This window comes from Chionomys nivalis, chromosome 20 (genome assembly GCF_950005125.1).
Source record: "Chionomys nivalis chromosome 20, mChiNiv1.1, whole genome shotgun sequence".
Classification (NCBI taxonomy): Eukaryota; Metazoa; Chordata; class Mammalia; order Rodentia; family Cricetidae; genus Chionomys; species Chionomys nivalis.
In genome coordinates, this window is record NC_080105.1 from 48464566 (window position 1) to 48488608 (window position 24043).

The following is a 24043-nucleotide window of genomic DNA, read 5'->3' on the forward strand; positions in this document are numbered from 1 at the left end:
GAATTTTCTAACTCAAGTCAAGAAGCATGCAGTCTTTTTCCTAAGTCGTATAGACATGATTTTATCTCTACAGAGAAATAAAAAACAAACAAACAAACAAAAAACCTGTCCTCTTCCTTTGCCATCTCCCTTCCCAATCAGAACTGAAGTGTAACATTAGATGTTGGTAACCTAGTCTTGATATTAAGTTTGTCTTATAAAATGCAAGTAACCAATAGAAATAAAATGAGCCAATCCATTCTCGGGGTCTAACTTCCCATCAAAGATAAGACCATCTATGCATTCTCCTGTTTATTCTCTTGCCTCATTAATACAGTATCAGCTTTGGGTTGGGCACCACTGGGGATCACAAACTAGAAAAGATGCTCTTTGTTTTCAAGGAATTTAGGAAAATCTTGAGTATTTCAGAACACCGATTTATCCAAAGGAAAACTCATGTTACCAAACAGCATTCTCTACATCACATTAGACTCCCATGTGGTGGAGATCCATGCCCGCACATATTCCTCTTACTGCTGTAGCCCTAAGAGAAGGAGGGAAAGCGAAGCTAATGCCGAATCCTGTGAGATAGCAGCGCATACTACTCAGTCTGAGAGTAAATGGAAAGATGGGTCTACGCCAGCTTGTATGATCTCTGGGACGGAGGGTATCATTTCCCATTGCTTCTGAAGCTTCCACTCTGCATCCTCAGCCTTGGAGAAACCAGGGAACCATAGTGAGGAAAAGGAAGAAAAGAGTCCTAGAGGGCAACCCAAAACTCCAGGAAGGAGAAGAAAACTCTTCCACATATGTCTCCGTGACAAGCAACGGGAACGTGTGTTCTGCCCTAGATTTGTTAGTGGAAATTTTATGCGTCTGTGGATGAGCATAGGATTTCTTGACACTAAATTTTCAGTCCATGAAAGAATGAGCCCCACAGAGGCAGTGTGAATGGGAAGTGTAGGAAAAGCTGAGTCACCGCTGGAGCCTGACTTCAGCTGCTAGGAGTTCCGCTGATGGCGTGGGAGAGCATCGTTGGACCCATTCAGAACATCTGTGATGTGAGCAGAACCAAAACTCAAAGAGCAAAGTCTTAGAGTGTGGGTCTGACCTCAGTCAGCTACCCAGGAAAAACTTCTGGGGTAGGCGTCCTTGATCTTCCTAGTCTTGCCCTTCAATACAGTTCTTCGCCTTGCGGTGAACCCATAAAATTAGGTCATTGCTATGTCACAATTGTAATTTTGCTATATAATGAATCATAACGTAAATACCTGATAGGCAGGCTATCTGGCACGTGACCCTGTGCAAAGGTGCCAAAAGGGGTTGTGACCCATAGGCTGAAAACCACTGTTCTATAGGTTCTGATCAGTAAGCTATACATAGAGTCAGAAGGTGTTTCAAACCAGAACCCCATCCTAACCTACACTCCAAAAACATGGTGGTGCAAACCTTTAATCCCAGCACTTGGGAGGGAGGCAGAGACAGGTGGATCTCTGTGAGTTCAAGGCCAGCCTGGTCTACAGAGAGAGTTCCAGGACAGCCAGGGCAACAAAGAGAATCACTGTCTTGAGCCACACCCCAACATGGAAAAAAAAAAAAAAAACAAACAGACAAACCACAACTTCCCCATCGAATCATACTTCCCACACTCTTTGAAGCTTGACTTAGGACCAGCTAAGGTGGGTCTTAGGAATGAAAACCAAGTCACTCCATTAAAAAGAGCTGAGCTTGCATGGCCTTTCCACTTCAGAAGGATTATCCTGCTCCCCAAACCCAGAGGCTATAAGTTATCACAGCCAGTATAGAAGTTGTCAGGATGCTTATCCAGGTCTGGTCCATGCTGCTCTTTTATGCATAGAATCAAAATATGAAATTCGGCTTCAGGCAGTAACTCCCTCCGGAGGTCTCCATCAATCTTTTCATAATAAACAGTAACTGCCGTGTGTGAGTTCTCCTTAGAGTTCACACTAATCAAAGGGCTCCTCATAAAAAATGGAGGTTCGGTTTGGCAATAGGCATAAATATTTATGTTTAAAACTGGGAACTTTTAAGAACATCAACAAATCTAAAAAATATTCTGATCTGCTGCTTTCTGGACGTTTTCTCGGGCTCTGCAGCCAAACCGAGGCATGGCTGCAATGTGAGCTGCAGGGGCGATGAACTGAAAAGCCATGGGCATAAATAAGAACAAAGGTAGAGAGAACCTCCCCCACAAAAGACAAGCATCTTCAGTGGGAACTTGGGATTTATTAATACTTAGCTGAAACCCTAACTACTTTGGAATTATATGGCTCTTTTTCCTCAGGGAACTAGAAAATCTAATTATTAAATCAAAAATGTCAACTTCTCACCGAATCCATTTCAGCACAATAACACATTAATGGCGTCCAGAAGCCCCTGAGTCTAGCAGGACAGTGTGGGAACAAGACAGAGTTTCTGACTTGGGGGATCCAGAGGATCTTCTTGAAGACGACACATCGCTTTGTATTTCTATTTCCCAGCACAGTGTTTATAAAAACAGATGGGTCTGGAGAATTTAGCAGAATGTGACGCCGCAATGTGTCTTTTCAAGTCTAGCGAAACTGCAGTCCACATGGCTTCAGGCAAATTGACTGTACGTTAGAGAAACAGTACTGAGCCTGTATTTTGGTGCCAGGTGTTTTGCTGAATGCCCAGGTGTTGGAAATGATGAGACATCGTATGTTTTTGTATGGAGCTATCTGGGGAGAAAGGCAAACAATGAGTTAAGGCTCCTGAGGTCTGAGCCTCCTAGTCCTCATGAGGGAAGCTAGCAAACAGAGTCACACGTGGTCCAAGTACTGGTGGCGTGCTCCATCCTAATACGACTCACCTGCCTCCTTCCAAGGCTTAGGGAACATCATGGAGGGGGGGAGCAGAGAAAGAATGCATGTGTCAGGGGTTGGGTGGGACATCTGTGAAAGAGCGTCATCGGGACGTGGTAGGGGTAGCACGCCTGAACTCAGAGCAGCTGTGCATGCCTAAGACCTCAACAGCATTCAGCATGGATGGGCGGGGAGCACTCAAGGCTCCACCCCTAGATGAGGAGCTATTGGCAGTTAATGTCTGCTGGGGAAGGAAGAATCAGTTTTGTTTGGGGATATGACCCCCAGCAGATTGGCCTTGGTCCAGTGTATGGCCCCACACTCATACCCATGTGGTGGGCATCACTAATTTGAGTCAGTGGGCTCTGTGGGAAGCTTGATTAAAAAAAAAAAAAACAGATGATGATCTGTCTGCCTGCAAAGTGATGCTGGGTAAGGAAGGGTCTAAGGAGAGGAGCCGCATGTGGAATGTGGAGGGCAGAGGAGGAAACGAGCCTTCATGAAAGGTAGTCAGAAAATGAAAATAAAGAATGAATAAGAAAAAGCAAAATATCCTTGTCAATCGTGAATCCAACATCCATTAGTATACCATTTGAAACACAAGGGCTTCAAAGCAAATGTCTGTCCATAAACAAAACCTAGCCACACAATATGCCTGCAAAGTTGAGCTACTACTGCTGAATGAAGCTTTTAAGGTGAAGGAATGCAAAAGCAAAATAAAAACCCTACACCATGTTGAAATTAGATTCTACAGGAAAAAAAAACAAACAAAAAAACAACAACAACATGAACACCAGAAAAGATGAATGTGGTGCCAGTCAGATGACACCAGACTTGACTGCCACCATTTGAGGCCTCACATGGGGAAGAAGAGAGCAAAGTCCTGAATATTGTCCTCTGACTCCACATGTGCACTGTGACGTGCATGTATGTGTACACACATACACACATACACACACAAATTTCAAGATGCAAATAAAATAATGAAGTTTTGGGTATCCTTCTTTTAAAATTGCTCTTAACTTACCTGACCTAGATACTGTATTTTAGTGTTCACACCATGCATCGAGTTCAAACAAAGCATGAACAGGAGTGGGAAAACCCTACTGAAGGATCATTTTCTTTATATGGAGCAGTGCAGTTTTAACTCTAAGGTGACAATGAAAATTTAAGGAAGGGATAATCCCACATGTTCTCTTACTACCAAACTACTAGGCAGAATGGTGAGTGTTTCTATTAGCCCAAAATGAGCAGGGATAAGGATTAGAAAACAGAAAATATGGAACCCTGGAAAAGGGACCCTCAGCAATACAGTGTTTGCTCAACCAGCATGAGGACCTGGATTTGGTTCCCCAGCATCCATGTTCATATCTGGGTGCAGTACCAGGTGATAATGGCCCCAGAACTAGGGAGGTTGAGGTAAGAGGACCCCTGGAGATTTCTGCCTACCTATTCTACCAAATCACTGAGCTCCAGTTAAGATAGAGATAAGACACACAGGAGCACATAACCCTCCTCACACACTACACTACACACACACACACACACATACATATACATATATATGCCACACACATACCCCATGCACATATAGCACACACACACACACACTCACACATATATATATATACCATATACATACTTCCCAAACACCCCATCATACAGATGGAAAAATAAAAATAGAAAACAAATGGAACAAATAGAAAAACAATAAGCAAAGTGATATAACTTAATTCAATCACATTAATAACTACATTAAATATAGATAGGCTAAGAAATCTCAGAATGTTGAAATTGACAGAGCAGATAAAAAACAAGACCCAAATATATCAAATGCATGCTTCAGTTAAAGGCAGACTTTGTATACCTACAAGCTAGAATGAAAGGGGTTGGGATTGATTCATTGGAATAGTAAATTAAGAAAGTTAAAATGCTTCTTTTTCTGTCTGAAGAGACTTCATGGCAAGGCACTTCCCAGACATGAAGAGGGCAGTTTATAATGATGAAGGGGAGGACTTCATCAGGAGAACACAACTCAGGATGTCATTGAGCTAATAAAGTTTAAGAACAGGCTATATAAAACCTGGTAAAACCAAAGGAAGAACGAATCAAGACCACAATGATGGGGAATGTTGACATACATTTCTTGGTAGTTGTTAGAGAAACATAAAAAAAAAAAAAAATCAACATTGTCTAGAAACCCTGAGCAGAAGTGCCAGCTATCTTGTCCTAATTCATGTTCGTAAACAACTCTGTTAGTGCTCTCTGGGAGAGACCCATGTGGAGTGTGTGCTGAGCCCCTGTAAACCCCATAAACTTAAAGGGAGTTCCGATGACAATTCAATTAAATTAGAAATAAATCACAATAAGATTTGCAAAGCATCTAAATTATTGCTAAGTCACTCCTGATAAAGAAAAACAGAAGACAGCTTGAACCAAATTTTAAACAAAAAACTCCAGATGCAACTGTGAAGGTTTTAGAGATTTGCAGTCTCAGCCCCATGACACCAGATGATGGCAAGAGCTTCAACCAAACCGAAGAAAGCAAGGGAAACTGTAAGCAATAGGAACAGAGGACGGGGAAACATTCATTAATAAAACCAAATTCGGTCTTTGAAAGATGAATTCAAATATTGTTTCCAATTACACTGAATGAAGATTAAAAACAACCAAATGAACACATACCACCCAAATAAGAGTAGACATCAATTCAGACTACATGGATCAATTTAGAATAGCAGGAAAAGAATATTATGAGCATTCAATATTCAAATAAATCTTAGACTATGAGTGAGTCAGACTCAAGTACCAAAGCTAAGAGGACAACCATCCATCAATAGGCACAAATTGGTTATCAAGAGTTTCCTATGTAGAAAGATGGAAACCCAGGTGGTTGCTCTGGAAAACCCTATCGAATACTAAACGACTGTGTAACACCGACTGTACAGCACACTCTTGGAAGATGGAGGAGGGAAAACACCGATGTGCAGTGGAGGATGTTCTAGAAGTCTCTGCATCCAGGATCAAAATCCCCAGCAAACTAAAAGTACGTTTTATTTGGTAGACAATGCCTATGTAAATTCTTTTTTTTTTTTTTGCCTATGTAAATTCTACAGCTAAAATGACATTCAGTGCTAGAATCGTGGACAGTTTCCTCTGATTGGGCAAATAAAAAGCAAGAGTATCACTTGGAGGAGGGCTGCTGGTGTCAAACCTGTGCGTGCTGAGCTCTACTGCAACAAGGTATGAATTCAGGCTAGCAGTGGTAGGCTTCCCTCTCCCCAGAAAACAAAAGGAAATAAAAGATAGTCAGATTAAAAAGGAGGATGTAAAATACTCTTTATTTATAGAAAATTTTGCTAAACAGGAAGTCCTAAAAAGGCAAATGGCTACGAAAGAATTCGGTAAAGCAACCACACATGAGATCAATAGAAGAAATTGTATTGTTTTCATAGCTACCTCCTATCGGGAAATGCTATTTTCTAATATCATTATAATACAGCCCCAAACTGCTTTAAAAATGGGAGTAAGCTTAGCAGTAATGCAGAAGGTCAAAACCAACAGATATTTTTGAGAGAAATCAATAGGAACCGATGCAGATTCAGAGATCTGGAATTGGGTTCATAGATGGAATCCAGACCGTAGCTAGGTCATTAGATGCTCAGTCAGCACTAAGTGGACACAGGGAACCAGGGGCAGGATGGAGTCAAGAAGGAGACTGCTCTTTAGAGGTAAGGTGAACAGCAATAAAGCTCTCAAGACAATTCAACTGGAAGGAAAGCTTTTCTATGAGTGGATAAATATACGGACACTAACGAAACAATTCGGGTTGGGTTGAGCTGCCAGCACACATGAAAATATGAGGGCTGGCCTGGCGATATGGTTCAGGGAGGACAGTACAAACCCAGTGGCCTGATTCAATCTCTAGAACCCATAGAAAGGTACAAAGAGAGAACCAGCTCCACAAAGTTGCCCTCTGATCATCCACATGTGCACACATACACACCATACACTGCAATAATAAAGAGAATAAAAATTAAGATTATGGCTGCTAATACATTAACATTTACATTTAATGTTAAGTTAATACATTAACATTTACACTTACTGTTAAGTTAATATATTAACATTATACTTAATGTTATGTTAATAGACTAACATGTAAGAAGCACATTCTATGAAAGAAACTGTAAAAACATGAAAATGGATAGAACACATTTCATAAAGCATAAGATGATTTTACTTTTGAAAGATGCCATTTAGAAACAGCAGTGAGTACAGCCTGAGGAGACATGCATCCAATGCAGGTCTCTGCCCAGAATGCAGAATTAGCTCTGCCAATCTGTCATTAATACACAACCCAGTATTTCAAACAGCAAACTATTTGATCAGATGTGTCATAAAGGAAGATATAAATATGATCAATAAGCATATGAAAAAGTATCTGGCTTCAACAGTCTCTGGGGAGATGCAAATTAAGTGGATGATTAATCACTATCTCACCTCTAATACAAAGGCTGCCATCAAATAAAACAATGCCAAGCATGACTAGCCACGTGAACAACCAGAATTCTCACGTTCCTGGGGCTACTGGAAATGGTGCTCCTTAGAGAAGCCATCTGGTGTTTCTTCTGAAGTTTTAATCACACACCTAACTGGATAAAGGTTTACTCTAGAGAAATAAAAAGCTGTGTATGGGCCCATGTGTCTGTGCGTATATGTGTCTGTCAGTCTGTCTGAGTGTGTGTATGTGTGTGTGTTGGAAAGCATGTGCGTATGCATGTGTATGAGTGTGTGTATGTGTGTATGTGTGTGTGTGTGTGTGTAAAACCTGTATATAGATGTTATATATACAGCTCCTGTATACAGCAGCTTTAATTGTAATTGCCAAACAATGAAAATGTCCATCAACACGAGAACTGATAAATTAAGGTATACTTGTATAATGGCATAAAAATGAGAAAAAAATTCAATGTACTAATTAAAACATCAACGTAGGTGATTCTCAAAACCATTCCACTTTGGTAAAACACTGGACACAGAAAGGCAAATTCTATGTGATCCCTGATGAGATAATGGTCTCCTGGGAAGCAGGGTTCAGAATAGCACTCCCTTTAACAGTGGGAACTGACAAGTGAAAATTGGAAAATTTGGAAGAGATAATGCTTTCTATTTTGATGAAGGATGGCAATTATAAGGTATGTTCACTTATCAAAATTCATTATCTCAAATACCTAAGACCTGCACTTCACACTTTATTTTAAAAAATGCATGACTAGCTGGGCGGTGGTGGTGCACACCCCTAACCCCAGCACTTGGGAGACACAGGCAGACTGATCTCTGTGAGTTCGAGGCCAGCCTGGTCTACAGAATGAATTCCAGGAAAGCTGGGGCTGTTACACAGAGAAACCCTGTCTCAAAGAAACAAAAACAAAAGCAAGCAAACAAACAAATGCATGGCTACAGTTTACACAAAAAGTACAGCTAACCAGGAACTTGAGTTTTGACCTCTCTCTCCCTCCCCCTCGTTGCTTTTCATTGTATTGTATTTTTATCGTATTGTATTTATTGTATTGGCTTTCCAGAATACAGACACCTTGTTGATGCCCTGAGAGCATTTCACCACAGAGGGAGATGTTCACACACATTCTGAATTACAAGTGCTCCATAAAGCTGGACCACTGTTGAGGACGATTCAAAATACAGAGATGAGGGCAGTGTGGTGGCTAGTCTTCATTGTCAACTTGACTACGCCTGGAATTAACAAGAACCCAAAAACAGAGTGGCACACCTGTGAGGGGTTTTGCTCAATTTGAAGCAATAAAGTTCCCATCTGGCTCTTTGGTGTGGGAAGACACAGCTTTAATCTGCATCTTTTGAGGTGGGGATACACCCACCTCTAATCTGCACCATGTCATTTGCTGGAAGACTGAACAAGGACGGTTGAGAAGGAAGCCTTTGCACTTTGCCTGCTTGCTCTAGTCTCATTAGCAAGTCCATCCCTTCACTGGCATTAGAGGGTATTTCTCTGGAATGTTGATGTATACTGAAGACCAGCTGAGACATCCAGTCTCCTGGCCTGAAAAATAACTGGATTCTTAGAGCTTCCATTCATAGACATCCATTGTTGGGTTAGCTGGACCACAGCCTATAAGTCATTCTATTTAATCATGCATATGGAAGGGGGGAGGAAGAGAGAAGGAGAGAGGGAGAGAGGGAGAGAGAGAGAGGGAGGGAGGAAGGGAGGAAGGGAGGAAGGGAGAGATATTCATTCTATAAATTCTGTTACTCTAGAGAACCATGGCTAAGGCAAACAGCTTTTGATGTTTAATTATCTCTTCCAGTTCTTGATCTTAAATACCCATCAATCAAACTGTCTCATAAGTGGCTTTGTCCTCCTCCGACACACAATAATTTTGTAACTCAATGTCCTACTACATGCATCTTAGATAAGCACAGCCGGGCTTTCTCTGCCACTTGGCTCATCCATCCACTCATGGTATGACTCTAGAAGCGGATCCCATCGTCATGATAAACAGTTGAGTCTGGGGGACAGAATCCTGCTGAAATGAGAATGTGCACAGAACAGAGCTGGATTTGAAGTCACATTCTGGTTCAAAATCCGTAGACGCTGCACCATGCAGCCTGCTTCCACACACTGTGGTTCAGAATCTGTGGTCCCTGCATTATGCAGACTGTCTCTACATGCTCTGGTTAAGAATCCATGGTCCCTGAATTATGTAGGTTCAGAGTCCGTGGCCCCTGCTCTGTGCAGAATGCCTCTAGGAGAGGTAGCCAGCAAGAATCTCTTTGGGGGTCATTAGGCCCACATCCTCACACAGTACTGAAGCAATTAGATTCATAAAGGCACTGATAGCTTCCCCTAATTCTTAGAGATAAGTAGCCAAAACTGGTGAAAGTGAGCAGATTCATTTACAGTTTGGAAAATCCAGGGAGGGGAAACCTTAGTTTGTTATTCTGTAGCAAGGTTACAATATTATAGAAAAGATGAAACAAAAGACAGTAAATGGTGTATATTAGTTTAGCTGCAGAACAAGCTTGTGTGAATGCCCTTCCTTCTAGTTGGGTTTCTCCTTCAGCTGGTGCCAAGGCTCACCACCACACAGACCAGCATGAGCGTCCTGAAGCACTTCTAACTCTCTGCAGTCCATTGTCGGGCTCAGTTTTCTGGTAGTGGGAAGAAGGAAAGGAGGGAAGGAGGTGTCCCTTTTGAAGCATGAACTGAACAAGGATGATGTCAATGGGTATGCCAAAGTAGATGTTGAAAAAATTTCTGCCTCCTCCCCGCCTCCCATTTCCTTCCCCCCTCCTCCCACTCCTCTTCCCCTCCCCCTCAAAAGTTAGGGTAGGGACAATGAGGCTAGACTAGAGCCATGAGCAAATGTGTGGATTTAAGGTCAAAGTGTTGGGAGTAAGCAATTATGAGTGCTCCCCCTTAAATGGGATATCAACATCAACCCAACCCTCTTCCCACAAATTTCCAAGAACATCAACAAAGAAAAGATGTAAGAGCAGGAGGACGGGGAGGAGGGAGGAAGTCTTGACATGCTGTCCTCTAGACATGGCTATCCATGAACCATGAACTCACAGAACCCATACAAGAGCTGCACAATATCAAACCTGTCATATCACACTGTCAAAATTCCAGCACAAAAGGGAAAAAGGATCATGAGGCCCTACCTTTAGTGAGGAGCAACTGGCAGTTCTTGGGGAGAGTCAGTTTGGGGGGATGTGGCCACTGGCAGGTTACCCATGCTTTACTGGATGGTTATCCCCGCCACCCCACCACAGCCACCCCACCACAGCCACCCCCCACAGCCATTTGCTTATCAGTGGTACTATTGACACTCAGTGGGTTATTAAAAAAGAGACAGAGGGGGCAAGAAGGACATGAAATTAGGGAAGCCTGGGGAGAGTTGGAGGGTGGGGAATGGGTATAACCAAAATACATTATAAAGACATAAAATCTTTAAATGAATGAATTCAAGTAAATAAAAAGACCTTACAATGGCTATGTGAGGCAGATGAAGTGTAGTGTCTGATGGTGGTAAAAGTTTGGGATCTAGAATAACTGTCACTTCTCCATCTAATTCCAAGCACTCGGTAAGGCCTCAGTTTCCATGGAGGAATTGGGAAGCCATGCAAGGAAAGCAGGAATATGGCTCACACACCTGCTCTTAGGCTCCCATGATAGACAAGGCTCCTATCTACGGGCTGAATCTACAAAACCTTGCTTTGCCATAACCCAGATGAGAGTAAGCTGCTATTCCACATTTGAGATGCTCTAAGCACCACAGAGAGTGTCTAAATGCCTTCTGAATTCAACCCATTGCCTACAGGCATAGACTACAGGGTACCAAACAGCTAATTAAACAGAGAACACACTTTCTAAAACAGTCCTTTCTCTGTTTGAACAGTGAATATGCAAGGCTTTGAAAACTGAATGGGCAAAGAAAAGGCTTAACATCCTCAAAAGCACTTTCCAAACAAACAAAGCCTAAGGAGAGGGAATACGTTCTTGGCAATTAAAAGGCAATTTTATCCATGTTGGATGTCTGGCCCAAGCAGGGGCTGGGAAGTCAGTTGTCATGGGTGAACACCCAAAGGGGACACAGTAGTTCCACACTAGCACACTAGAGGATGGCGGAGATCTATTCCACTAGGCAAAGGTAGGTCCTAAGCATTGATGGCTTGAACAAATCTGCCTCAAAACAGCCTTAACTTAGTTTTAAAGATGATTGATCATTGCTCTTATGTTACTCTTTGCAACTTAAAAGAAAGCCAGAGAACTGGACAGCTTTGTTTTTGTTTTGGAGATCTGAATGGAATGCCAGGCAAACATAGGCTGTCTGAATCTACCCATTTGAACTGCACTCTACTGATTTTAGCCACGTGTTAAATACCAAAAAATATGAGAAAGACTTTCTCTTTTGGTTTGATGTCACTGTGGTATAAGTAAAAATGGACAGATCAGAGGTGGGCTGTGCTTTTTAGTGTATATCTTGGGGCAGTGCCAATGACGCCAGTGTAGACAGCGAGTGATCAGATTAACATCCGGGAAAACCTTTTCATGGAATTTATTTTCTCTAGAGCACAATTGTTGACTACATACTACTTCAGTCATGAACTGGACCATGTTCTTAAAAGGGAATTGTGGATTATGGCATCAAGTTAACAATAAATTGAAGTAAACCTCAAATATATTCTTGCAAGTTACTGTCTGGGGTTGGGGGGAAATGAAGCACTGTACTATGCTATGTACTATGTGGGATGCTATGGCCACATAAGTCATCATGTCCCTTCTCTTTGCCTCCTGCTCCATGGGATCCAGGACAAAGCCTGCACACGTGTTCCTTCTCTTCCTGCCCCGTGTTATCTGTGACCAAGCCATCATGCATTTCCTTCTCCTCCTGCTCTATGGCATCTACAAGAAAAGTCAACACACACGGCATGTCCTTTCTCGTACTGTTCTTTGCCATTGCTCTCCAAGGCAGCCACTTGTGGCTCTTATGATTTCCTCAAAATTCATCACTAGTAGTAATGTCCCCACAGTTGTTAATAAACTAGGATATATGCTTCTAGCTGCACCACCTGAGGTGCCAGTGAAGAGCACTAACATACCTTCCCATCTCATTGTATGAGGCCAAAGGCTCTGAGCTATATTGGGAGGGACTTGCCAGAGATATGGGTTGAAAAGACAAAAGCAAAATGTCCTAATTGTCAAAAACACATGCTCTCCTTTCTGCCTCTTGCCCTCTGTCACTCCTACAGACTGGCAAATGCCCCATGTACATTTGCTCTTATAGCTCATTTGTTGAGCCTTGTTTGATCTGCTGTTCTCAAGATCTCCCAAGTAGCCAGCCAGTATTCTATGTCAAGTCCTGACTATCACTGCTTCCCTGCAGAGCTGACCTCCTAATAGAGCTAATCCAAATTTAAGTCTTCAACACCAGGAAAAAAAAAATCACATTTCAAGGTGGTGGTACAGGCTTGACTATTTGATTGAGAGAAAAGCTGTTGAGATTGGGGACTTCATCACGACCATATGCCCACCTGCTCTATTCTCCTGGCAGGTTCATACTGACAGCTCACAGCTGATGGCCCCACTGTGTCTTCCACAGGCGACTTTCCTCGTGAACACTTGATTCAATTAGTGTCATCTGCTTATAGTTTCATCACATCCAACTGCCTCATCCAATCCAACAGAAAGCAGCAGAATCCACAGGCTCATGAGAGTACCCATGGCTTTTAGAAACCAAAGACCTTGTATAAAGACTAGAAAAGGACACTCCTCCATAGTCAGCAGATACACTGGGCCTCAGACTTGGGAGAGGGAAGGAAATGATAAAGGCCCTAGTGATCATTCTTAGGGGAAGGAGTCTATTTTTGCCACTCTGTCCTTACTGTTTAACCATGATGTGTCTTTGTTCCTCAATCTACAAAACAGAGGGGAAATTAAAGGGCATTCAGAGCTCATATTAGAATAATTATGAGTATGTAACATAGGAGACAAACAGCTCAATAAATGTGACAACGAGTAAGGGCATTTTATTTAATTATTTTTCTTAGCTTCCAAAGAATTAAGTTTCATGGTGGCATTCTTCAGATTTGTTTTGGTTTCCCCTGTGCACTTCCCTCCACTCTGCCCTCTTCCTTACACCTCCCCACTCCTGACAGGCTACTTTCTACATTCATGGCCCACGTGACCTGTGCCTTTCCTGCATTTCTGAGCACACTCAGTCCTCTCCCTTGGCCTACAGAGTTCAGAGTCCACACCCATCCTCACAGGCCCTTGTTTATAGGCACATAACTGGAAGATGGCTATTGTCAGTCATGATGATCTTACGCTTGAACAACAATGGAGATTCCACCCATGAGCGAGAAACTTCATAATAATTTAATGGTCTAGAAAGAGCACTCACTTTGTAGCAGGCAGATACAAGGCATCCTGGCAGGCTGCCTTCTCTACAGATGCTCTTTACTCCCTCCTTTGACAGGTCACATGCTTCCTAATTTACTCATCAGCCTATACGTTTGCTTAGCTTGGAGCTGAGTGGAAAATGATCTCTAGTCTTCATTTAAAACTATATTTTGGAAATACTGTGAGACGAAATGATGGCATGAACTACTTCTGGCAGCCTTCCTGACACCATGGATCTCAATGTATTTGGCTTTCTGTGTTTTAAATCGAGTGTTTGAGGCTACTGAATATATTGATAGCTAAGTTCATAAGCCAAATATACCCCAAAAGCAGGAGGGTACATTGAAATTACTATAACTGCATCTTCTTTTATTCTTAAGATCACATGCAAATGCTTATCTGAAAAATTGGGATTTTGTATACTTGGGGGTTTTATTCCTTTTATCAATAGCCATTCCTGACAGTACCATTCTGCTCTCTTGGGTCCTTATGTATGATGACTCCCTGACAGACTCTAATGTGTTCAAATGGGCCCCACTGTCAACACTCAGAGGGCTTTTAAGCTTAAGCGTGTATGTTTGCAGATCAACCTGCATCCAAGGTCTGCAGCTAAGCAAGGCAACCTTGAGTCCTCCTTCAGCCTTTCCATAGAGAAATGGGGGATGTGAATAGGAGGCCGAGCAAAGAAGTGAAACCAGAACTTGGACCAGTTAACTGAGATATAGATCTATCCATTCATCTGTGGGATCTAGGAGCAAGAGCATTTTGTACTTGGCACAGCTGTGTGTGTGTGTGTGTGTGTGTGTTCCTAAATATAACCTGCTCAGTCTGTATAATGTTACTTTAATTTTTGATGTCAGGGTTGTTTGGCACTGGACAACAATTGGTGTGCTCTTCCCTGGGGAAGCCACCTCTTCCACTCCCGGGTTTCCTAAGTTACCTGTTGTATTTCTTTGTATAGAGTTCCATCTTCCTGGGCGTCTCCCCATCCAGTTTGGCATATTCATTGATATTATCCTTGTTCTGCTCAAGTTTGGGCAGTCATATTGCTGAGACTTTATGGATGTAGTTTCTAATATTACTAGGACACACAATCTCACAGCAAACTCCCTGATCCTCTGGCTCTTACAATATTTCTGCCCCTTCTTCTACAGTGTTCCTTGAGTTTTAAGTGGGGGTGTTTTGTAGATGTGTCCACTGAGAGAGGGCTACATAATTTTGTATATTTTGTTTGGATGAGGTTTTCTGTGGTGGTTTCCATCTGTTTCAAAGAGAAGTATCCTTTATGAAGAATTGCCTTCAGATATGCTATAGTAGCCTCCTTGTGACTTTCCATCCCAAGGCTGTGGAGGTGGGGCTGAAGTTATGTTAAAGGGGAATATATGTGGAAGTGGCCACACTGCCTGAGAAGAACAGGGTGGTAAATACAAGTTCCTGTCCCCTGGTCAATCAGAATCTTTTACCCCAGCATCAGTGCCCTTCAGACATGTGCTTCCTCCACAGGACAGCTGAGGTGTCCTCTGCACAACTTGAATGCTGTCTTCACTAATCATGGGAAGTTTGGAACTCTTCTTGGCCCTCATCTATTTGAATTAGTGTAACTTCACTCTTCCTAACTCCCCACTTAAGCTAGATGCTGCCCTATGGTAACGGTACCATCCCCAGACAGTTACCCACAGCTGCTACACTTGTGTGTATATTCATACATGAAGGAATGCCGAAAGTGCAGGTGACAGAGAAAACTTCTTTTTGTCATTATAAATAAAAGCTGTATAGCTTATTCTGCAATTTTCCCAATATGGTTCATTCCCCTTCAGACAAAAGTCAGCAGACAAGAAAGGTCATGTGTCTCGTGTTCAGGCATTCTGTTGTTCTGACTTCTGCTCTGGCTTGACCTGTGCTCTGCAAGAAAATACAGACCAACCATAACATCATACCACTGTTCAGGATGTAAACAGGATCCAGTCTGGGTGCTGGCTAGTGCAGATTTCCTACATTTCCCTGGCGAATCAGCTGACCGCTATAGTGGGTCCAGCATGTCCTTGACATCCTCCAGCCCTTGCTGACCTCTGGAGGAGACTGATGAGCTCCAATCTCACTAGCTCAGTGCAGCATCACTGCAAAGACCCCACTTCACTGTTGTCTCATGTGGGCCTCTGCAGGGGTCAAAGGGTAAGAATGGCAGACCCCATTTCCTCTCCAAGTTCAGAGGATTCTCGTTGGCACAGTCCTCTGCTGAGTCCATGTTCTGGAGTGTGTTTATTCCTCATAACCATCTCTATGTGGCGGAGTGTATTTATTCCTCATATCCATCTCTGTGCAGTTCTACTGTAGACTCCATGAAGGGACCACGGAGCTATACCGAGTTCGGGGAAAGAGAAGCCAGGAGGTGGATCCCATTGCCAGTGTGAGTTATTGATTAGGTACTTCAAGTTCCAGAGAAGCAGTGCCATGGATCAAATAGGTGAGGGCCTCCTGGGGCTGCTGGATGCTAAGGAATGCTGGAGACTCCAACTCACAGAGGTTATAGGGTTACTGTAAAGACAAGGAAGAGTTGAAGCTTCGCAGCTTTCACTTCAGCAGCTTAAAAACCGAACAAAATGAAGATCAATGAACCCTTAACGAAGACCTCCAGCAAGGGCACCAACAAGTCCCAGAAGTGATTTAAGAAGTTTTCTCAAGTTATGCTGTAGTGAAGAACTTAATGACTTAAGTTTTGTGATGTTGCAGACCATACTTTTACAAAACTCAACAAAAAGTTTAACCATCCCAACAATAAAATGAAAACAACTGCGCAAAATCTAAGCTGAAAGTTTTCTCATAAAATTGGAGACTTGGAGTAGCAAACACAGTATTTCTAAATGTTCACCCTCAGTTTGTGCAGGGGTATGTCTGTGTGCAGATGAGTGACATCATCTTCCCTGCTCCCCTGCCCACCAGTGCACTGGCCCTTCACCTAGTCCTCTCTGGACCTCAGTGCAGTGGATGCTACCCAACAGGTGCCCACCATGTTCTCCTCTCAGTCAGACTTGGCTGGCAAGGTCTATTCTAAGGGGTTAAACTTCATCAGTCTGACCTCCCACCACCCCTTCATGCCTGACCAAACCACATGAAAACACAGCTGAAGATGGTGAACTCACAGATGAGATTTCTTTTCTGTGTGCGCCTAGTTTTCCTTTCTTGGTTCTGCTGAAGGATAATTGACTTGGGATCCACTTGAACTCACGACTCTAAACTTGCAGCTTTGAACCTTGACTTCCTGCAAGTATCTCATCTTGGCAGTCCATCAGATTATGTGTGGGAAGGTTAATCATATACCCATTGTGTCCACTGAGCCCACAGAGCCCAGACTCAGGGAGGAAAAGGATCATTGGATTTTTTTAATCAGTTGCTAGGTAATGTGGCATCTCAGGTCTTTATTAGGCATTTCTGATGAATGTAAGTCATTGTAACGGTTCCTATTCCTGAATACCTTTTCTGTATTTAAAAATAAAATTACAAGGAATCTGAAAACTAAATTCCCACTACCATATGGAGTCTAGAATTTAGAAAACTCCCATTTTATATAATAATTTCAGAAAACTGAGAAATGACTCACCAACAAACTTATGAAGAAATATACAGGCCACCAGAATAACATCTTCCATGTTTGCACAAAGGGCACTTGAGAGTTAGCTTTTCTTTTACCTTAGACCACTAATAAACCCTTGGGAGTGCAACACGCCTGAGGCAGACTCACTGTTCCAAAGTCAAAGTGGGTCCTGGGAGGGAGCTGTGCAGCGTCGCATTTCCTCCGCAAGAGTATGACAGTTATTACACACATGTCCTCATCAAGTTGTGAGCCACCATGCCACATACATGCGTTTGACACATCTATCAGGGACTCGATGACAAAAGGCCCAACACCATAAACACAATTTGACTCAGGGTCTGTCCCTGGGAAATGGCTGAAGCTCATCCAGATATAAAACCTGGTGCTGTGATGTGCGGTTCTGAACCTTTGACCAGATCTTTGAGTCAAATTTATGGGCTCTATAAACAAACAAAAAAAGAGGTGACAAGAGATGGACACTGGGAAAGATCCAACCTTGTGGCACCCAGGGCCCTAGCGCTGTCACCAAGTTCTGTCCACTTAGGTACATGGTACCTAAGAACACACCTCTTTGCATCACTAGGGGACAAACACACTTAGCATTTCAGCAAGACCCACACTGACACCTTCACTTTCCTTTGCATCCTGGGATCAGGGGTCGGTGCTTAATTGAAAGGTTCCTTTTGCAAATGCAGAAGTCGTAGAAAACTCTTGTTTTCGAGTCGCCCGGAAGTGGTTTTAATGGAGCGTGTAATAGCTTACGTGACCACGCTCTTTCATTTCAGCATAAGCGCATAAATATTCCACTCAAATGTTGGAAGTCTATTTGAGACAAAAATAGAAGCCCAGCATGCGAGCCACAGCATTATTTAGGCTGTGGTCCATTTAAACTACATCAGTGTGTCACCATTAATTGTGTCCGCCTGGGAAATGTACACATTATCTGCGGGATGCCTCTAATCTCCGAAACGTACACTTGGATGTCTGCTGCGTCTACTGACATTTAGAAAGACATCATTCTGCCCTACACTGTGTCAGTGAAGGATTCCCTTCAGAAGAGAACATTTGTACTGTCTTATTCTGCGGATTAGCAGGAAAGACTGGTAAAGATGCAAAGCCAAAGTTTGGAGTATTCAAACATGGTTTCCCAAGAGACGTTAACAATAAAGCTTTATCATCACCCATTTCGGTTTACAGACCATCAGCTGAACCGTAGCACTGAAGCAGAAGAAGTAGGGCCTGGAGTGACCCTGCCTGTGAGAAAGCTGATTTCTCAGCAAGAATTTCTATGAGCTGACTCTCCCTCAAGGGCAAGGTAGCATGGTCCTGCAAAGGAGGGATGACATACCTGACCTGGGCCTCTGGCGAGACCCATTTTCCTGCCTTGCAAGGATGAAGCTGGTGCTGTTCGCATCACTGGGCTATTGTGGAGGAAAGAAGGATGCAGCGGATTCAACCTGCTAAGCATGGTCACGATAGGCCATGCACACTCCCTAAGACTCACTATACATGTCTGAGCACAGACAGACACAAGTGCTGTTCACACTAAGAGGCATCCCTGCTGGGTTGCTTATGTCTTCTTCCTGCTCAGCAGCCTCAGCAGCAGGCTGCAGGCATCACTTCTTACAGCTCCACATCCTTCCTACATCCCCCACCTTCCCCTCCACTTTGGACTTTGGACTTTGCAAACCAAATAACAGCTCTTAATTCTTGCCTCCAGCTCTATTTTTTAAGGGAGTCCAGGAATAAGTATGCTTCTAAGAAGGGCTTGATGCAGCTTTAAATCGAAGCCTCTTTACAATAAGCTAAGAGCCCTTGGCTCACTACCCTTTTTCTGGATTAACTGCAAAAGAAAAAAAAATGTATTTGTTGTCTAAAAGCGTCTTTGAGGAAAGCTTCAGCTTTTTACAAACTTTGGCTGTTCTGGCAGCTAGTGTAAAGAAGAAAATACCAGACTCACAAGCAAGTAACGATTAGTAGTAAATTTATCAGGGAAAAATGTCTGAGCTGTTACTTGATCCTGAACTTTGGCTTGAATTTATTTTAAGAGTTTTTGGATGTTGTTGTTATTTCTGTAGTATGGGAATTATCTCCTACATGATAGGCAAGGGCCCCACCACAAGCCACACCCTAGGTCCAGCATTGAGAAGAATTTATCCTGCTCCTAGAGCAAAACACAGCATCACAACCACGGCATCAGAAAGTTTATGCACACACATACATACGCAAGCACGTACACACTGTGCTCCTGTGTGGCTTCTTTTTAATACCAACCTAGGTAGACCACAGCCAGGCACTATGCACAGGCTCTACAGTGTTGATTACACAAGCTTCCTAGATACCCAAGTGCCCCTTAGACTCACACATCCGAGCCCTGAAGCTTGGGTACAGGCAGGGCTGTTGAAATGTTGCAGGCATCTGACCACCAAAGTTTGGATACGGGTCTTTTCTAACACTTCAACCTATAGGTTATCTTTAACGGTTGTTATAATTTTAGTAGCAGAAATCAGTTCTGAAGGAAGATTCTAAATGTTACCACGCAATGCTGGGCCACTTCATAATAACACCGTAATTCTATTTCAGAGCTTAGAAGATGTATATAAAACTAAAACAAAGCAGAGAGTCATGGCAGAGTTGAGCATTCCCTCACAGTTATCTGTGTGCGCACTCCAAAGTTGCAGTGACCCCCTCAGGGACAGAGCGTGGCATGTGGGTGGAAGATGTGTAGAAGTGGACGCCATGGTCCCCTGCAACAAAGCTCAGGGCACACTCCAGAGGACAAGCCACTCAGCAAAGAAACGCACTATCAGACTGCTCACAGATGCAAATTGATTATTGATTATGTATCCACTAAAGAAGTCCATGAGCAATAAAATGCTTTCTTTTGGCTTCCAAAAAAAAAATAATAATTTTACGTATGCAACCCAGTCTATCGGAAACTTGCTATGTGGCAGAGGATTTTCTCTAACCTATAACACTCCTGCCTCCACCACCCAAGTGCTGGGATTACAGGACGGCCTTGCCTAGTTTATGTGATGGTGGGAATCAGACTCACGGCCTTGTGTGTCCTTGGTAAGCTTACCACCAGCTGGGTCACATCTCCGATCCCATGGTCAGTATTTCTAAACAGAACTTGTCCCCTTCCACTAACTGCTTTGTTACAGACAGTTGGCTTGAAAAGGGGAAAGCAACAATAAGACTCACGGCATGGGTCAGGCCCCAGGAGACTGCTTCAACTCTGATGTCTCTTGCTACATTAGTAGGGGTAGCTGCAGTAGGCTGGGTGCTCAGAAATGAACTCACTACAGCTTTCCATACATTACTGGTGCTCAGTTTCTGCCATAGGCACGAGCACTTTAGCAAGCCTAATATGGACTATAAACAGACATTCTTACTAGGACTTTTCATGTTCAGCATTTAGCTATTTGAAAATATCTACCTGATTACAATGAAAAGGAAAACACTGTTCCTGGGACGGGCAGAACAAAGGAAATGGCCGGCGAGGTTTCCACTCTCCAAGTGAGTCACCCCACTTACAATGAGTTCACATAGTAGAAATGTTCTGTTCACTTGGTATTGGCCATCAGACAACCACAGTCCATGTTTGGAGTATCTGATGAGAATACAAATACAGATGTGTTTTCTTCTTGCTATTCTAGAGCTTTAGGGAATCTTGAGATATGGGAATAGATTGGCTTAATTAAGAAGGTGCAGTCTAAGAATTGTTACAGGGCGTGACTTCTGACCCACATTCTAAAATGTTATCTCTGTCATTCCTGAACCTTGAGAATCATGACATAGACAATCTGTAAAGTGAAAAATGAAGCTTAACTGTTTGATATAATAAGAAGACCTGGAGCAGATGGGCATAGGATTCTGTTAAGGGGCTAAGCCCTCTCCATCTTCTCCCAGAACATGGCTGCGACACATCTGGGCAGTAAGCTGGGACACACTGAGGTATCTCTACTGATCTCTAGTGAAAAGTCATTTTTAATATTCTGTAATAGGTATATTTTGATATTGGATATAGAGGCGAGGCATGAGCCTGTAATCCCAGAGGCTGAGAGGTTGAAGTGGAAAGTCTCAAGTTTGAGGCTAGTCTGGGCTGTGTAGCAAGCTGTGTCCTAGGCCAGTCTGAATGACCCAGCCAGAACCTGTCTTAAATCCATGAAATAAAATTATTTTAGCTCAGTATATTGATTAGTTTTCTGTCCCTACAATACAGCACCAGAGACAGTCACCTTGTAAAGTAGGAAGGTTTGTTTGGCTCATAATTTCAGACTTCATTTGAGGATCAGATTGTCCCATATTCTGGAGGAGTATGGGGTAGCTGTGTTGTAGCAAAAGCGCTCATCTCAACCTGGGGGAGGGATAGGGGGGGAAGTGGGACGGAAGATGGAGGAACAGAGTGGGGGAGGGAGCGAGAGAAGGAGGGAGAAAGAGAAAAGGAAGGAGAGGAAGGGAAGGAGGGAGAGAGGGAGATGGAAGAAGATGGACAGAGGGAAGATAGGAAGCAGGGAGGTGGAGGGAAGGAGAGAGATAGAGAGAGAGCGATTCCACATTCCCTAAGGATACTCTTCCAATGTCTTGCAGACCTCCCACTTCCTAAAAGCTAAATTGCCTCCTAAGATAACCAGTCTGAGTGCCAAGTCTCCCCAATATAGGTGTCTGAGGACACCTGAACCCCAAAACTAAACTCTTAGCAAATTTCCCATAAGACACAGAAAACCACTTAGCAGCAAGAAGCAGAGACTTTTGTCTGGATGGCAGAGATCACTGTTTGAAACGCTTCCAATGTAAATCCAGCACATATGATTCCTCATTTGCATTTCCTGCCTTACAGATTTTCTTCTCTCTTTCCTTTAAATCAGGGCACTTGGTTTCCTGTCACTTCTGCTTGAGTGTCCTAAAACACAGCCCTGGTAGGTTGTAATTTTGCAATTACACTATCTGGGTACCCAATCTGCCTGAACTGGAACAGGAATTCTGCATTTGCAGGCAAGCTGGGTGCTTCTGCATCCCGAGAAGCCTGTGCCGTGTGCATGTTTCAGCATCAGCATCCCACCAGCTGTGCCTTCAACTCCAATGTGTCGTGGGCCATTTGCAGCATCATTAGAGATGCTCTCTTCCACACAGCTGAAGCCTGATTTGTTAGAGAAGTGACAACATTCATTTGTCTTCTGTGTCCTTTTAGCCTAAGAAGTATGGGTTGGGGCCATGTCCTTATAGACTCAGCAACAGCAGTGGGGGACTGGGGACTTTGGGATGTTGTCATCACTAAACACAGATCTTGTGTAGATGAGGCAGCCTAGTAGCTCCCAGGACCTGCCCAGGAAAATCATATGGGAAGAGGAGAATATCTGATATACTTGCTCATTAAAGCGTGAATACAGGGACTAAAGGGGGCCCCCAATCCTGCATTTCCCTGTGGAGGGAAATAACTAGGAAAGGGATTTGATTTCAGCTGTGCCTACATGATCAGGTCTGAGCCGGCAGCATTCTGCAAAGAAATGGGGACTCAAACAGGGCAGAAAAAAGAGCAAAAGAGGGAGAGAGAGAGCAGAACCAGGGCAGCCAGCGGGGCTGTAAATTTAATGTGCCAAGACAAGTATCAACTGGCCCAGACCAAAACTCTTGCAACTTGACATCACTAAGCCACCTGCATGAGCTCCTCGACCCTGCCCTGTGCACGCCAAGTGCCACTGCAGAAGTCCTGAGACCTCGGCAATGGTGTCGCTGAGCATTGGACCTGGAGAAAGGAAAATGAAAACACTTGACTTTGCTCCTTTCGGGTTTTAGTTCTGTAAAAATGAGTCATGAGAACTGGTCTTTTAGAGTCACGCAAGGTCCGAGAGGTAATTATTGTAATGGTTTCTTGATACAATCTATGAACTGTTCGAGGCAAATTAAATCATACTTTGATAAAGCTTCCCCAGGGGATTCCTAGTTTGGCGACGTCAAAGGCTAGCATCGCTAACCAGGTTTAGGGAATTTATTTTAAAAGTACTGCAAATATTGACTCTTTTGCACGGTTTTAATAAAATTACTAGACGAACCATTATGATACGCTCTACTTCAATTGTCTCAATTGTTTAGTAGGCTTAAACTGCTCATCACCAAGGTATGAAACCACAGAGAATTCAAGGGTGTTTGTAATTACTAAATGGCCTGATTAATTCTTTTTTACTCACTAATTGCTACGGTTTGCAGTTTAAACACATAAACCACAAAGGAAACAAAGTGGGTTCTTTCAGACGTTCAAGGTGAAATGGTATATATGGCTCATGTTCTAAGGGTGTCGGGACAAACCCTTGCCCAAACACTGACTTTACAGTATAGTACAAGTAACCAGCAGCTTCCCCTCCAGGCTGAGGCTATACATTTGCAGGAAGCTGGCATGAGTCAGCTGGGACTGTGCAGAACAGACCCCGTTCTGACCATGGCCATCAAACCTGGAGAAGTTGCATGGAACCTTTGTCTTCTCTGGGTTGTGTGTCTTCTTCCCAAAGGAGAGGTAAAGCCAGTTTGAACACTGTGACCGTGGGTGACTGCAGAGATCAACACTTTCTCCCACAAAATTGCCATTGCCCACTTTCTACATGTAAGATAGTGGGGGTGATGACATCATGGCAAACAAATAATGACAACACAATATCCAAAGTCCTTCTTAGCCCACACTCCAGGCTC

The 24043-nt window shown here is 43.2% G+C and overlaps 1 protein-coding gene across 5 annotated transcripts in view; it reads right to left on the reverse strand.

The window, feature by feature from the left end:
* Zmat4 (zinc finger matrin-type 4) overlaps positions 1-24043 on the reverse strand; it is a 349005-nt gene that overhangs the window by 44851 nt on the left and 280111 nt on the right. The window lies entirely within an intron of this gene.